Source organism: Rosa chinensis, chromosome 7 (genome assembly GCF_002994745.2).
Source record: "Rosa chinensis cultivar Old Blush chromosome 7, RchiOBHm-V2, whole genome shotgun sequence".
Classification (NCBI taxonomy): domain Eukaryota; kingdom Viridiplantae; phylum Streptophyta; class Magnoliopsida; order Rosales; family Rosaceae; genus Rosa; species Rosa chinensis.
The window spans coordinates 58,330,284-58,347,964 of NC_037094.1; the positions used below are offsets into that span (position 1 = coordinate 58,330,284).

The window sequence follows — 17,681 nt, forward strand, 5'->3', positions numbered from 1 at the left end:
TTTAGGGGAAATGATCATTTACCCGATTTTAGGCTAAAAATTGCCCACTTGCTCCACCAACTGTTTTTTAACCCCATTTACCCAAAACACTCTAAGGGATTATTTCCCCTTTACCAAATTAATTCTTTTTTATTTTTTTTTGAGACTTTTTTGCCCTCTCATTCTTTTTCACTTAGAGGGAGAAGTCATCCTCCACCTTGCCGGCCTCCGGTGACCAGTGGCAGGGCGCCGGCGACCGGTGACCGGAATCTGAAGACCGGTGACGGGAATCCGGCGACCAGTCCCTAATAATATCCAGTAACCATATTATTGCCCCCAATAATCATATTACTGCCTCCCAAAAATCATATTATTGCCTCCAATAATCCTATTATTGTCGTCCAGTGAATTGTATGAACTCCCAAAACCAAAATGAATACACTACATGCACAATTGATCAATTTATAATCAAATTATTGGCTCCCAATAATCATATTAGTGCCTCCCAATAATCATATTATTACCCCCCAATACAAATTCCAATGTCTCTACTGCCTCCCAATAGACCACCAAAAATGCACAATTTTGTAGGATTCACAGATAATTTGACTTTAATATACAGAAAACAACAAGTAACTTATCAAAACACAATACTATAGTGATCCCTCTCCATCGTATCAAAGTCTACTAGGGGCCATAATGTGTCTACTGCTCCCTAGTAGACCATCAAACAAACCCCACAGTTACATTGCAATGTCAGATTACTCACATTGTTGAACAGATAGTAGATCATTGGCCTCCAATCCAATAGACATTAAAAAAAAAAATGCTATTCGTTGCCAAAAAAAAGAACTGAACAACAATTCTTAAAAAAAAAAAAAAACTCAGCAACCGGAGAAATCAGAAAAAAAAAAAAAACCGTCAGAATTTTTCTCCGGCCACCCATGCTTCCCCTTTGGACACCCATGCTCCTTCAGCTCGATTCCGGTACGATTCCGACCGGCTGCCTTCGTCTTCTCCAGTCGATCTAAAGAGGCTCCGGGGATTTAAGGGGCAAAACTGCGACCAACTCCAGAAGCAAAGCAACTCCATATATGACAGAGACGTGGCCGACAACCATACGGTGCTCCTTAACCTGTCCTGCATTTTTCTTGACCCCGAACACCCGCACGTCATCGTCTTTCTGAGCTCATGTCCCAGTTGCACCTCAAACCATGCAATTCCGATTAGGTATTGCCCATCAACGATGAGAGAATATTTGACCAATCCTTTGACCAAATATCCAGCAAGATCGCATCAGAAAGTGCGAGCTTTTGGATCATCAGAGTTACCAGGAGTCCAGATTAGTGATCGGTACCAGATCGATGTTCGGCGATTAACGGTGGGCTTGAGGTCGACGAAGATGGGGCTTGGGATGTGCTAGCCGGCGCCGGGCTCGAGGTCGACGAAGAAGGTGTTGAAGGCGTGGTCGGCACTGCCGGCTGGAGAGAGAGAGAGAGAGAGAGAGAGAGAGAGAGAGAGAGAGAGAGAGAGAGAGAGAGTTTGAGAGGAGAGAGAGATCGATGAGTTTTAGGTGAATTGATAGGACAAAATTGTCAATAGATATTAAATTGGGTAAGTGGGGTTAAAAAACTCTTAGTGGAGTAAGTGGGCAATTTTATTGTTGAAATTGGGTAAGTGGTCACGACATCTATGACGATTTTACCCTTTCAACTAACAAACGAGACCCATATTGATCTTCCGATCTGATTCAAACTCTCTCTCTCTCTCTCTCTCTCTCTCTCTCTCTCTCTCTCTCTCTCTCCTTCCTCTCTCTCTCTCTCTCTCTCTCTCTCTCTCATCACCAAATCGCGAAGCCCCAATCAATCGACCTGTCTCTCTCTCTCTCTCTCTCTCTTTCTAAGCTCTGAGCAATCGCCGTCGTTCATCGAAGAGTAATCCGGCATCGTCTCAGTAAATTGAACTGCAGTTCTTCACTTAGCGCAATGGATCGTCGTCCACGCGCCTCTCTTCTCTCCTCGCCACGTCTGCTTCCCGATCCAAGCCAAGTCCTTGACGAGCTCATCCAAATCGCCGTAAGTCATCTCCTCTATGTGATTCACTGATTAATTATTCATAATTGATGTAGTTGATTTCATTGCTGACCGGAATTGGTGAATCTTTGATGTTGTTGATTTCATCTCCCCAAGTCTCACCGCCTCTCCGCCCAAACCTCCACCTCAGATTCACACCTACACACGTGTCTCCGCCTCCCTCAAGCCTGACACCGCTCTCACCTCCTCACCAATGACACCGCTCTCACCTCCTGCACGCTCTTTCCCGTCGACCCCGGTTCCTCTCCTCCTCTGATTTCAAGCTCAGGCCCTGGACTTCTCCTGCCGTCGATCGGAGCAGTTTTGAGGTCGCCGCTACTACCGAGAGCTCCGGTGAGACCGCTGAGCCGAAGAACAGCTTATTCAAGACTCTCGAGCTCAGGTCGTTGTTCGGCCTCTGGTACCTGTTCAACATCTACATCAATATCTATAACAACCAGGTAGCGTTTTGGTGCCTTTGTTTGTAATTCGTTTTGGAAATGTGGATTTTTACTTGTTTGGATGTGGTGAATGAACGTTGATCGCTTTGGAACTGAAACCGTGAGGGTTGCTTGTTAGAATTCCAGTGAAGTTTGGTAGCTTTTAGATATTTTTTGCTCGATAAAAAGTGAAAAGTGAAAGAAGCTGAAAAAGGTAGATTTGATTTACTACTGAATAACTGCAAGTGTGATTCAAAACGCAGAGTGTTTTGTTTTGTTCTAAGGTGATTACAAATGTGATTACATGCATTTCTATGCATGTAATTGTGTCAAAAACACTAGAAATAAGCTTGAGTACAAAGCTTGGTGGGCTATCAAATTTTTGAATTTTGACTTGGAAGCTAGTGGTGACAAGTGGAAACTTGACCTTTGTGAGTTAGAGGAAATACGGGAGGAGGCATATGAAAGTGCCAAATTGTTTAAGGAGAAGACAAAGGAGCTACATGATCGCAAATTGGTGAAGAAGGCCTTTGAGCCCAAACAAAAGGTTCTCCTATACAACTCTAAACTTCGTCTCTTTCCCGGAAAATTGAAATCAAGATGGAGTGGACCCTATGAAGTAGTGGAAGTGTTCCCTCATGGTGCTATTGAAGTAAGAAATTTGAATGATGGGAGAATTTTCAAGGTAAATGGGCACCGGATTAAACCATATCATGACTCCACTTTTGATTCTCATCATGAGGTGACTTACCTCGATGATGCTTCTTGAATAATGAAATACTCTATGGACCGGCAATGAAGTCCTCAAACAAAGCACTCGCTAGGGAGGCAACCCTAGCAATACTTGTGATGTTTCCTTTGTTTGTGGTAGTTTGTTGTAGTTTCATTCTTATCGTTTTTTGGGAGGTTGGGAGGTACTTGGAGTGTGGAGAATAAGGAGATATTTTGAGCTACAATTCTTGTGTGGAGGTCATGGAGGATGATTTTGGGTTCTGAGTTGATGGGATGAAAACCACAAGCTTAATGGAGGACCCTTGTCCTTATTCTTTGATGGCCTATTTGTGATGCATTTAGCTTGGAGCATACGTTAAGGAAGTCAAGGCCTTGTGCCTTGAGGTTTGTGTCTCATATTTTCTTCTCCGAAGGTTGTGAGCAATGGAGGTGTCTACAAAGGGGGTTTTCCGTAACTTTACTCCGCATTTAGATTTTTATTTTCATGTTAATTTTTGTGCTTTCGCCCGGACTTCACTCTCATGCCTAAATCCAACACGGATTTAGCTTTCGAGCTCACTTTACAACATTGAGGACAATGTTGGTTTTAAGTGTGGGGGTGAGGGCTCGGGTGGCCCTATCAAAAAAAAAAAAACAAAAAAAAAAAGATTAGCTTTATGTAATTATAGTTTAGTGGTTAATACCTTTTCCAACTCTAATGACGAGCCATGGACTTAACTTTTTGTGATTGTGAATAGACTAAGCATGATCTAGGACTTTGAATTTGTTTTGTGATTAAGTGTATATGTGATCTATGCTTGACTATATGTGTGCACATAGCCTAAGGTTAGGTTGGTTCATCATAATTAGAGAAGCATATAGATGATTTGATTGACTTGCATGCCCTTATTTGTGAGCTTTTGTGCCTATATCTATAGAGTATGCATCGTTCATTCACTTATTCTTTCATGTGTGTACAATTTCATGACAATGCGTATCTAGAACTTGCTTGAGACCTTTCGAGACTACTTTTAGCTTGCGACATGATAGAAGGGATGGAGGCATTAGGACTATATACCACCATGGCCAAAGAAGCATGTGCCCAAAAATATTTACCACTAGATTGCCACTTTGAGCCTATTTATATAATTTAGCCTTTTTGTTCATTACCACCACAAATTCCTACCTAGCCTATACACTTTTATCCTACCCTTTCATGGTAGTTGGTGAAGTGATTCGAGAGAATGACTTTATGTTTGAGTGCTTCCAAAGAAAAGAAAAGTCAAAAGTGTGAGGTTATAAAAGAATAAGTGTGGGGGTGAGTGATTTGTATAGAAAAGAAAGTTCTCAAAAAAAAAAGTTGAAGGAAAAAAGGAAAAAAAAAAAAAAAAGTATTACGTAGTATAGTGTGGGTTGTACATTGGGATTAGAGTGAGTGACTTAGCATTTGAAAGCAAAAGTCTTAAATCTCTACAAGAGAGAGTTGCTTCACCGATTTCTATGGACTTTGTATTTCCTTATCCTTCATTTCTTATAGCCACTTACCCTTAGCCCCATTACAACCAAATGAAAGACCTCTTAATCTTGAATGTTGTGGGTTACCTAGCGGAGATGAGATCGAAGAGCAAGCATATGGCCGCGCATGTTGTGAAATTGCTTTTGAGTGAAACACATATAACCCCTAAACACTTGAGCGGTAATATTTAGTGAATCTATGTGAGTATAGTGGGTTATGTCGGGTCTTCTATGTGCCTATTTGATTATGGTGGATTGATTTGACGTATGGATATCACATGCATATACTTGAGCATTTCTCACACGTGCATCTTAATTGCCTTACAAATTCAAAAATCTTATGTTGTGCTTACATCGACTTCATGGTCATTTACATAATTAGTTCTCCGAGGGTTATGGTTGGAAAGGCTAATACCGCATTTTACTTATGTTTGTGAGTTAGTAGATTTTCGGATTAGATTTCATTTAGTTTGCTTGAGGACAAGCAAAGTTCAAGTGTGGGGGCGTGATTACACGCATTTCTATGCATGTAATTGTGTCTAAAACACTAGAAATAAGCTAATCCTTGAGCCAATTATAATGTAATTAATCTAATTTTATTTATTGTGTAGGAAATAAGTGGAATTGCGGAAACCGAGAGAAAGTGATCCAAAATTGGAGCAAATTGGAGTTTCCGAGAAAAGGATGAAATAGTCAATGCGGGTCAACGCCATCAAGGGAGTGGAATCCAATTATCTCCGATAATATTTGCGGAAGTGCATTGAGAAGAGAGAAGAAGAAAGAAAAACGAAGGACGAAGAAAAGAAAAACAAGAAAAAGAAAAAAAAAAGGAAAAAAAAAGAGACTTTGCTGACGTCATGATGACGTCAGCATCAGAATACTAACCCCCACCCCCCACGTGCAGCCATTCCTTCCCTTTTCTTTTCCCTTTTCTTTTCTTTTCTTTTCTCTTCCCTTCACTCTCTTCCTCTCATAAGCTGACACGTCAGCTCAGCTTATCTTTCTTTCTTCTCCCTCACGCCCAGACCACACAACTCTATTTTTTTTTTTGGCATTTCCTCTTCTCCTCTTTTAAGGCCGAAGCACCAGACCACAATTCACTCTCCCCATATTTTTATTCTCCCTTGCTGCCGCACACCACCAACACATCTCCACATCTAATTTCTCTTCTTTTCATTCACACCCATCTATTCTAATCCTCATCAATTTGAAGGAGCTTCAAAAGGAAAAACATTTCAAGCATAAAAAGTTTAATCACCACTTGGGTAAAAGGGAGAGATTATAATTCCAAGGCTTGTTATGTTTGCTTTTTAGCATTTGTAACTTGTCTTGGTTGTTTTTCCCTCTTCTATACATTTTCCTCTTTTGTTTGTATGAAATTGATGGAATTGATGATGTATATATTTATGGGTAGTGAGTAGAAATTTTGTTGGGGGTTAGGGTTGTGAAGCCCTAACTCATCTTGTATAAATATTGATGCTTGTTATAAAGTAAGGAGAAGATAGAGAGAGAAAAGTTGGGAGGAAGTAGAAGTCTATCATTCAGTCTCATTAGCCTCCTTTATATAGAGGTAGGGTTTACAACAAAGTACATAACTAATGAGTATTTACATGGACATCCACATAGATAATAATATTTACAACACTCCCCCTTGGATGTCCATCAATGAATGATGGTATTGGACGCGCTTATTGTTGCCTCGTTAAAAACCTTGCCAGGTAACAAAAACCCAGTGGGACAAAAATAACCCTGATCGAAGGACAAAAAGAGCACAACGCGCATATGTCCTAAGTAGCATGCTTCTGGATGCACCCCCTGATGAGAATCTCCCCCTAACTGTTGCAAGTCTCATTTATGTATGCGATAAGCTACATGTAACATATATAGTAGATTGATGTGTCTATCACCGAAGTGAGACCATGTGTGCTTTGCATATAGGGCTTATCACAAAATTTCATACCTGCAAAGGTTAAGCAATTCCAACAAAACTAGACGATTTTCAATAAGCCTTACCTCATATGATAAGGTTAGAAACAATCTCATATGCTCAAATTCATTCACTAAGTAATAGCTAAACAATATAAAGAAATTGACACATTTAACTTTGTATAGCTTAAAACATTGAAAATCATTATGGCATGCCTAGCCATACACATCAATATCTTTGTGTATTGATATGTCTCATATAAGCTCTTCAAGAGCTCTAAATAATTCATAACTTTGCGAAAGTTAGAATATGTTGCAACATTATATTCATAATTCGAATTCAATAGTAGTCTCTTCATAGTACTCATTAAGGCAATTTAGATCTCGTTGACTAGAACGAAATGAGTACATATGAGCTAGCTTTAGACTCTTTGATTCCATAAGTGAGCTTTAGGCTCTTTCAACCTTTCATGAACTTGAATTATTCATGTATTTGAATCCCTTAAGGATTTGATAAGCAATACGCTTATTATGACACTTTTCTTTTGAGATTATGCTTTTAACAATGTAACTTTAAGATTTTCATAATATACGATGACAACGTGCCATAAATCTCTCGTCAATATAACAGCTATATGTAACACTGTACTTATAGAAAATTGTCATTCGTATAAGGGAAGATATTCATAATCTCATGTCTCGATAAATAGACATTGTGTCATAGTGATTTATCTTCACTTTTGATAAATACCCTTTTGTACCATGTAGGGTTAAAGGTCCAAGAATTCCATCACGTTTCAAATATCCAATTTCATTGGAATTGTCTCTTTCCAATTTGGCCAATAATATACTTTGTCGACATTCATAATGAAACGTGGTATAGCGTCAATATAAGCCTTAATGATTTTTGGTAGCTACCAAATGTAAATTATCATCGATGATCATTAATCATAGATCCCACACATTCTTATATGCATGCATTAGCTATAATAAGCTTATTGATATTAGGTACCCATGCCACTTCTGAGGCATACATTGTCACTTCCAGGACAATCATCTCTCATAGATGAATTATGTAGAATGTGGATCTTTTTACGTATAATCTCATGTCGAGCACTATAGGGCTTGTATGATCTTCCCTTTTTGGGAGCTTAAAACTTTAGACCTGGTGGATATAATTAATCCACACAAATTCACGCCATTCTTTTAATAACATTAGTTTTCTCTCCCCCTAATGACGGGGATACTTTCTTATTTTGACCACTTGTAAACATGTTTTTGATAATATCACTTCCTTAGAGTGAAGAAATTTATTGGTTGGTGGCGAACCCATACCAAGTTTAGGTCAAAAACATTTAGTTTATGAGCATAAACTATACTGATAAATAGTCTCACCAAGACATCAGCGATTTTACAAGGGACCAACATTGGTCTATGTCATTCTTTTCAAAGGACCATATCATTTGGACCAACATGTCTGCTACCATGCATAGTTGGTCTAGATTGTCTATGCAATCATGTTATGCTTTAAGGATTTTAATCCAAGTAAATTCTTTTGCAAGTAATATCATTATCACTTTAGGTACAAAGCTCAAAATGAGACATGGTGGAAAAGTCTCACACCAATTCATATTGTTCTTCAGGAACAATATTTCTCCCCCTTATGGCAGGAGGATTGTCTCATTAAAGTGACAACTCACAAATATGTGGTAAAGAAACAATTTGATTGTGAGTAAGGTTAGCAGTCATCAAAACTTGTAAGTGATTCCATGCAACATGGCCAACAAAGATGACATAACTGGTCAAGCCAAAATTGACAGGACCCGACCCAGGAATTGCCCCACTTACCTGGATACGAGCCTGCGGGGCCCACTTTCAGCGAAATCCTACCGAAAATTCGGCAGAACCTCCCCTAAAAATGGGCTACCCAAAATTTCACAAACCTGGACATGATTACCACTATATCTTCTACTCAACCTACAATATCAAATTTACAATCCATGCACATATATTACATCCGGAAAGTTCAAATCCCAACATAATCCTCCGTAAGCAACAACAACTCAAACAACAACATCCATCAAACTTCAAAGAAAAAGTTTATCAGAGCAATACTAAACTAAGCCGATATCATACAAGGTAGGTTAAGTAATAACCTACGGACAAAAACGAAAGCGCTGATTCCCAAGTACTTGAGCCTGGACACAATCTCTGCTAATCTGAAATCTGGGCATTTGAAAACGAAGGGCCCAGGGGAAAACATATAAAATCCATTAGAGTGAGTGGATATAACCGAAACGAGAATCAAAACAATTTATGGTATGCTTCCCCATTTCTCTTTTTAACAAAACCATCATGCAGCGAGACGTCATGAAAATTTCCAACTCAATCTTTTTCCAAGAAACTCATTTGATGACTAGGAAGGACTGCTTCCTAGGCATCTCATGCCATCGGGGAGGAACTGCCACCCGATGACGCATCGGAAGGGACTGCCAACCGGATAGGAGGCGGTGATTAGTTGGGACTGCCAACTAGCCATAGGTAGTAGACGGGACTGCCGACTAACTACTTCAAGTCATCTGGAAGGGACTGCCAACCAGATGACGCATCGGATGGGACTGCCAACCGAGCTGTAGTCTGGATGGGACTGCCGACCAGACTATTACCTAGAAGGGACTGCCAACTAGGTAAGATATGCATGCGCCAAACTGGCCTCCTAGTCAACTGTTCCATTTTCAATCCTTTTCTTTCCATAAAATCACATTTCAAAACTTAATACCATGCTGCATGAATTATTTAAATAAAAATAAAGGTCCACTCACTAGTGAGTCCCGCAGCTAACCCTGCTGCCTGCCTGTGTCCTCCTCGCTCGAGGGCTCAGTACGTCCTGTCACAATAGAATAGGATATAATTACCCATATAATGAAATACTCTCAAAAACAACCCATTCCCCTCGGAATAAGCATCTGTTAATCACAAATTGTCATAAAACTCCCTCACTTAAACCTGGGATTAAATTCTATAATTCCTTAAAATCTCAAAGCCCTCTAATTCAAACTACTCAACCGATTTAAATTCGATTTCTCAATCGTTCAAAAACTTCACTTAATCTAACCCTTCACAAGAACCGTTCGATAACTTAATCAATTTAGTCTCACTTCCTTCATCACAAATTACCACCAAATAATATAAATCCTTTCCAAAAATTCCCACATTCATTCTTAATTTTTCTTCTTTGCAAAACCACAACCATGATCAACATCACAAATCAAAGAAAACTCGATATCCAACAAACCTCAAGTTTAACACAAACTCAAAGATTAAATTCAATTCCATTTAACCCATTTAATCCAAAATCAACTCCATAATACACACAACCATTTCTAAACCTGCAACAGTCAACAATTTCCAACAAAACAACCCTCACAAACAGTTAGCTAGCTTAAAAACAATTCAACAATCTTCAATCCTGCAACAATAGCTGAAACTAGGCAGAAAGGGTCGAAAATTCAACCCAAATCGGAAAAGAAAATCCGACCGCCACTGTTCATCAACCCTAACACCTCCTCCGGCCAAAACAAGCCACAAGGAGGTTGATAAAGTGTTCCATCCTTCCCAGCGCCCAAAAGCACAAGGATTTCCGGCCGGAGACCGCCGGAAATCGAAAACCAAAATATTGAAATTCGGTGTTTATTGTTCATCACCACACTTCAACATCAATCTCACTTCCACAAGCTGAAATGAGGTTGAAAACGTATCTAGCACTTCACAGGGAACCAAAACCATGAAGATTTCCGGCCGAAACAGCCGGAAATCAAAAACCCAGTCGAAAATTTCCCAAACCCCCGATCGGTAATCCACCAGAAATCACTCCACACAAGCTTACCCAACGAAAAATTCTTACCTGAGGTGAAGGAGAAGGAAGAGAGGAAGCTTGCCGACCGGTGAGACGACCTGGGGTTGCTTGATGGCGCCGGATTTGCCGGATTGGTTTTTCCCGGTCACTGTGCACGCAAAGAAGGGGGAGGAGGAAAACAGATCGGCCTTCCCGATCCTTGTTTCTGTTTTTAACTCACTCTCTCTTCCCAAAAGGGAAACCCCCCTTAAAAAAAAACTTCCAAAAGTAGTAATTTCCTAAATTCCCCTTTTTTTTTACTATTTTTTTTTACAAAAGTACCGTAACACTTAAATCACCACTTTCCGGTAAAAATTCCGCCATAATCGACGAATTAAAAGTCAACTCCTCGGTCAAACCCGATAAAACGTACTTTATAAAAATATTAAGGTACGGGGCCTTACAATCTCCCCTCCTTATAAAATTTCGTCCTCGAAATTATACCTGTCAAGGAAAAAGATGTGGATACTGCGGCCTCATTTGATCCTCTGGTTCCCAAGTGGCTTCTTCAATCAGGTGATTCCTCCACAATACTTTAACCAAAGGTATAACCTTACTTCGGAGTACTTGCTCACGACGATCAAGGATCTGTACTGGTTCTTCTTCATATGTTAGATCTTCTGTAAGTGTAATGGGTTGAGCTGGTAACACATGTGAAGGATCAGCTATGTACTTGCGAAGCATGGAGACGTGGAAAACATCATGTACTTGAGATAGTGGTGGAGGTAAAGCCAAGCAGTAAGCGACCAAACCAATTCGTTCCACAATCTCATAGGGACCAATATACCTTGGACTTAGTTTCCCTCGTTTACCAAACCTTACCACACCCTTCCACGGAGATAACTTCAGAAATACCCAATCACCAACTTGAAATTCAAGATGCTTCCTATGTTTATCTGCGTAGCTCTTCTGTCTGCTTTGGGCCGTCTTAAGTCTTTCTCTGATCACTTTAACTTTATCTGTTGTGATTTCAATAATTTCAAGACCAATAAGTTGTCTTTCTCCCACTTCATCCCAACACAAGAGGGTCCTACACTGTTTCCCATACAAAGCTTCGTAGGGAGCCATACCAATACTCGAATGGTAACTGTTGTTATATGCAAACTCCATCAAGGCCAAGTGCTTATCCCAACTTCCTTTAAATTGTAGAGAACAAGCCCTCAACATGTCTTCCAAAGTCTGTATAGTCCGCTCAGATTGTCCATCAGTTTGAGGATGGAAAGCAGTGCTAAATTGTAATTTTGTTCCCAAACATTTATGAACCTTCCTCCAAAACTTTGATGTGAATCGAGCATCACGATCAGAAACAATGGACTCGGGAACACCATGAAGCTTTACAATTTCGTCCACATACAACTTTGCCAGTTTATCCAAACTAAAGGTTTCCTTAACCGCTAGAAAATGAGCTGATTTGGTGAGTCGATCTACAATCACCCAAATACCATCATTACCATCCTGCGTACGAGGTAGCTTGTAAATAAAATCCATGGTGAGATGATCCCATTTCCATTCCGAAATGGGCAAAGGTTGCAATAACCCCGACGGTTTTTGCCTTTCAGCTTTCACTTGCTGGCACACTAGGCATTTACGCACAAAAGCTGCAATTTCTCTTTTCATGTTTGGCCACCAATAGTATTCTTTGAGAGTCCGATACATTTTTGTACCACCAGGATGCAGGGCATATGCGGAGTTATGCGCTTCATCAAGTATTTCTCGTTTAAGTTCTTCGACGTTAGGAACACAAAGTCTCTTCCCAAACATCAATGTCCCATCTCTTCGAATAGAAAACTCAAGTTGCCAACTGATAGGAGCATTTAATGTGGTATTTTAATAGTTAATTCCTCACATTTTGCTTAGTTAATTCCTTAACGAATCGATTTTTAACTCAATTTCTATTTTTTAGGTACATTGGAGTAGATGATGATGAAATGAGCTGTTTGGCCCCAAAATGAGCATTTTGGCCTGACAAAGCGTGTCTTGGAGAAATTGAGCCAATGAGAAAGCGAGCTAGACAAGAAATGAGGAGTGGCAGACTAACCATCCGAACTCCAAATTAGTTGAAACTTTCCAGATTCATTCTAGAAAGCCCAAGGATCATTTCTTATGAAGAGTACCAGAGCGAACTATGAGTGGAAGGCCTTCAAACAATCAGTCCAATTTTCTACAGAAGCAAAACTGGAAAACTGGACCTGTAAGAGGTCCATCAGCATTTTCGGCCCAACCGCATGGAATAAAACTCTGAAAATTTGTCAGGATGATCTACACTCATAGTGGAACATTTCATATGAAGAAGTCGAAGGCATATAATGAAGTCTTGTTGGAGAAATAATTGAAGGAATAAAGAGGCAGAAACTGACCTAAAACCAGCTCAATATTCACATGTTCATGTTTCCTACCCACATGAAGAAAGCTAGATGCTTTTCTCTTTTTCCTTGGATATATTTTTCTTCTACAATGTCTTTAATAGATCATCATCACTTCCATATTGCTGCACCTTCATGCTTTGCTTTCATTTCATCATTTCTCTATCTTTTCCATATTTTACAAATCACTTTCATTATTTTTCTTCCACTCATCATTTCACTCTTCTTTTTCTTCCCTATATAAACACCTTCTCCTCTCATTCTAAGACACATTCCTTCATCCATTCCATCTTCTTTGTCTCTCCATTTTCTTTCCATTTTCCTATACACATTCCTTCATCCATTCCATCTTCTTTGTCTTCCCATTTCCTTTCCATTTTCCCACACATTCCTTCATCCATTCCATCTTCTTTGTCTCTCCATTTCCTTTCCATTTTCCTACACACATTCCTTCATCCATTCCATCTTCTTTGTCTCTCCATTTCCTTTCCATCCTCTAGTTTCAAGTTTCTGCATTTCCAAGCAAAGAGAAGAAGAGAAGAACAAGTCATGAAGCCTCCTAGCCGTCATCATCCACCTTGTGCCGTGATAGTGAAGTCTTGCTTTCAAGATTCAAGATCAACGTCTCAAGCTTTTCATCATCCACTCCCTTCATGGTGTAATTTTATCTTTTTCCTTGTAATTTCTTTTGGTTTTATTTTTTTTTGGATTTCCAAACTATGAGTGAGTAATTTTCTTGTTGAGAACTAGTATGAAATCCTAGTTATGTGATGGATATTTAGCTTTTGAATCTCTTTTTCGATTACAAGGTTTTGTGAATGCTTTGTTTGGTTTTGTTTTATAAAATCTTTTATATGTTTATGTCTTAGATTGATCACCTAAAATATGAGCATGTAATTGGAGCTAGTTTTCAGGTGCAGTGCGTTCACGGTCTTAAAACACTCAAGTAGTAAAGCCTACATGTTAGGTGAAATCAAACAAATAGAATGCATGCTAGGATGGCGTTCCTCACTAGTTTTGTACTCTAAAATCAATCTTTCCAAAGAGCTTAATGTGTTTATGTGTGCTTAATGAGTTAATTTGATAGGGTAGCGTTCTACACCTTGATTGCATATAAGCAAGCTTAGGATGCAGTGCGTTCACGGTTCTAAGTAATTTTGGGAAAAATAAGGCTTTAGCGGCGATCCTAAAGTTCTTGATTGGTTTCATTCACATGCCTTAGTAATTGAAGATTAGGTTAAATTGTCTTTCTCTTATCTTAGCTAGTGGTGGATTACGAAGTTCTCAACGTCCATACATCTGATTTGGAATCCCTAAAAATTGAAACATTTTCTTTCTTTTATTATTGTTTGCGTTTTGAAAACTCCAATCCCCCTTTTTACATTAACTTGTATATATTTCTATTCTTTGTTTTATTTTTGTACATAAAACTTTTTACTTTTATTAATTTATTTTTGCAATTACAGGTGTACCCTCAATCCCCGGACTGAACGATCCCTGCTTATCCTATACTAACAATTGTCTTTTGCAAGGTAATTTTGTGCGCTTAATTCAGGCGTACCAATTTTTGAACACAAAGTCTCTTCCCAAACATCAATGTCCCATCTCTTCGAATAGAAAACTCAAGTTGCCAACCACCACGAACACCTTCTTTAATCCCTTCAATTCTTGGATCAAGAGGCTGGGCTTCCCGTATTTTATCAATGAATGCTGGTCTTACATGAAAACTAGCCACCAGAGTACCAACCTCATCAACCGATAACTCAACCCCCGTAGATCTCAACTCTGCCAGTAGGGGTACACCAGTGGCCCTTAAATATGACAAGGTCACGGATGGATTCCTACTAAGTGCATCCGCCACCACATTCGCTTTACCGGGGTGATACTCAATGGTACAATCATAATCTTCAATCAATTCCATCCATCTTCGTTGTCTTAAATTTAGATTCGGTTGTGTAAACACATACTTGAGGCTCTTATGGTCAGTGAAAATCTGACATTTGGCTCCATACAGATAATGCCTCCACAGCTTAAGAGCAAGTACAATAGCTGCCAACTCTAAATCATGTGTGGGATAATTCAACTCATGTGGCTTCAACTGTCTAGAAGCATAAGCAATCACATTACCATGTTGCATTAGAACACAGCCTAAGCCTTGTCTAGAGGCATCACTATAAATTACATACTCCCCACTATCATCAGGCAAGGATAAAATTGGAGCACTAGTCAGCCGACTCTTAAGTTCTTGAAAACTCTGCTCACAATTCTCAGACCAAACAAATCTGACACCCTTTCTCGTTAACTTAGTAAGAGGAGCGGCAATTCTAGAAAAGTTTTGCACAAAACGTCGATAGTAACCAGCAAGACCCAAGAAACTACGAATTTCCGTTACATTGGTAGGTCTTTCCCAATTCAACACTGCTTCTACTTTTTGGGGATCCACACTAACACCAGCAGCTGTAATGACGTGACCCAAGAATGTCACTTGGTCAAGCCAAAACTCACACTTACTGAATTTAGCATACAATTGATGTAGCCGCAGAGTCTCCAACACAATATTCAAGTGCTCCACATGCAACTCACACTTACTGAATTTAGCATACAATTGATGTAGCTGCAGAGTCTCCAACACAATATTCAAGTGCTCCGCATGCAACTCTTCACTCTTAGAATAAACCAATATGTCATCAATGAACACAATCACAAAGCGGTCAAGGTACGGGCGAAACACCCTGTTCATGAGATCCATGAAAGCAGCGGGTGCATTAGTCAACCCAAAAGGCATAACAAGGAACTCGTAATGACCATAACGTGATCGAAAAGCAGTTTTGGCTACATCCTCCTCTTTAATCCGTAACTGATGATAACCAGACCTCAAATCAATCTTTGAGAAAACTTTAGCACCCCTCAACTGGTCAAACAAATCATCAATGCGGGGCAAGGGATATTTATTCCTTATAGTCACCCTGTTTAGTTTCCAATAATCAATACAAAGCCTCAAAGTACCATCTTTCTTCTTCACGAACAACACAGGTGCACCCCAGAGAGATACACTAGGTCGTATAAATCCCTTATCCGTTAACTCCTGCAACTGTACATACAACTCCTTCAATTCCGCCGGTGCCATTCTATAAGGTGCTTGAGAGATGGGTGTTGTACCTGGAAGTAAATCAATGGTAAAGTCTATCTCTCGCACCGGGGGCAATCCAGGCAATTCTTCTAGAAATACATCTGGATAGTCACCAATAATAGGAATTTGGCTAAGATCCATAACTTCAGCATTTGAATTCACCACATGTGCCAAATAAGCTTGGCAACCCTTACTCAACATCTTCTTAGCAGTTAAAGCTGAGATCATACAAGATGGGAGAACCTCCCGTTCACCATAAAAGGTGACAACTGGCTTACCCGGACTCCGAAATAATACAGTACTACAAAAGCAATCCACTAAGGCATGATGCATCCGAAGGAAATCCATCCCTAGGATTACATCAAACTCCACTAACTCAAATGGAATCAAGTCCGCCTCTAAGCAAACTCCTTCTACAAACACTCCACAAAAACGATGTACCCACTCAATTCTATGTCTTTCCCCCGATGGTAAAACAACATGCCACTCTCCAAGTAGGAGAGATGGGGGCACATTAGCAAAGAAAGAAAACCTCTTAGACATGAAGGAGTGAGAGGCTCTCGGATCAATCAAAATGAAAGCTGGTTGACCAAAAACAACTAACATACCCATAATGACGTTCGGTGCAGTGCGACCCTCCTGCTGGGTCATAGCATGAAGACGGGCCTGGGTCACTAGACGCCCTCTCTGTCCACGACCCGGCTGAGTGCTGCTCCTGCCTGACAAACTGCCATGAGAACCCGAACTAGTAGCACCCACAGAGGTCTGACCCATACTCTGACTAGTAGTAGTGAAGACTCCCTGGGTCAACTGAGGGCATTCCCTCCTGTAGTGACCCCACTGGCCACACTGGCAACAAGTCCCCACACCTGCCTGACACGGGCCCACATGGTGCCTACCACAAGTAGCACACTGGGGATAGTCCCTCGGAATCACCTGTCTACCAAAGCCTCCACTAGAACTAGCAGTGCCACTGATTATACGCATTTATATGCGTATAATTATATCTAAAGCACTATAATTAAGCCAATCCTCATGTCAATTAACACTATGCCAAAAAGACCTTCAGACGACATAACTGTTCTGTCGTCTGAATGAACAAAAATGTGTCGTCTAGTACGGTGTCGTCTCTTGGGGGCATCAGACGACAGAAGTGTTCTGTCGTCTGATTTTTCAGACGACATAAAAAAATAAAAGTCTTGTGTCGTCTGATGAGTTTTGCATTTTGGGAACATTGTGATCTGTATCTTTAAAAGCATTCAAACAACAGTTTTGTATTGTCTGATAAACAAAACAACCACAATATTTTTTAAATACTATTGTGTGAAGCATATTTGCAAGACTTATTTGTGTGGTCTGAATGCCCTTAAATAAGAAATATGAAGACTCGTATGTAGTGTCTTCTCTCATACAACAACATTTAAAGGTTGTGCTAATTTACTTTAAACGACAATTATATGTGGTCGTAAAGAGCATCAGAGGACAATTAAGTGTCGTTCTAGGGTACATACATACGACACTTAAGTGTTGTGTGAAAGGTCTTTTATGAGGTCTTTTATATTGTCTGTGATTGATTCCAACCACACTTATTTGTTGTTATTATACGTTTTAGCCAACACTTTCGTCTAACTTATGTTGTTGTTTTGCCCT

At 39.8% G+C, this 17,681-nt stretch overlaps 1 pseudogene; it reads left to right on the top strand.

The window, feature by feature from the left end:
• Positions 1 to 17,681, top strand: part of LOC112178263 — an 86,145-nt pseudogene that overhangs the window by 27,692 nt on the left and 40,772 nt on the right.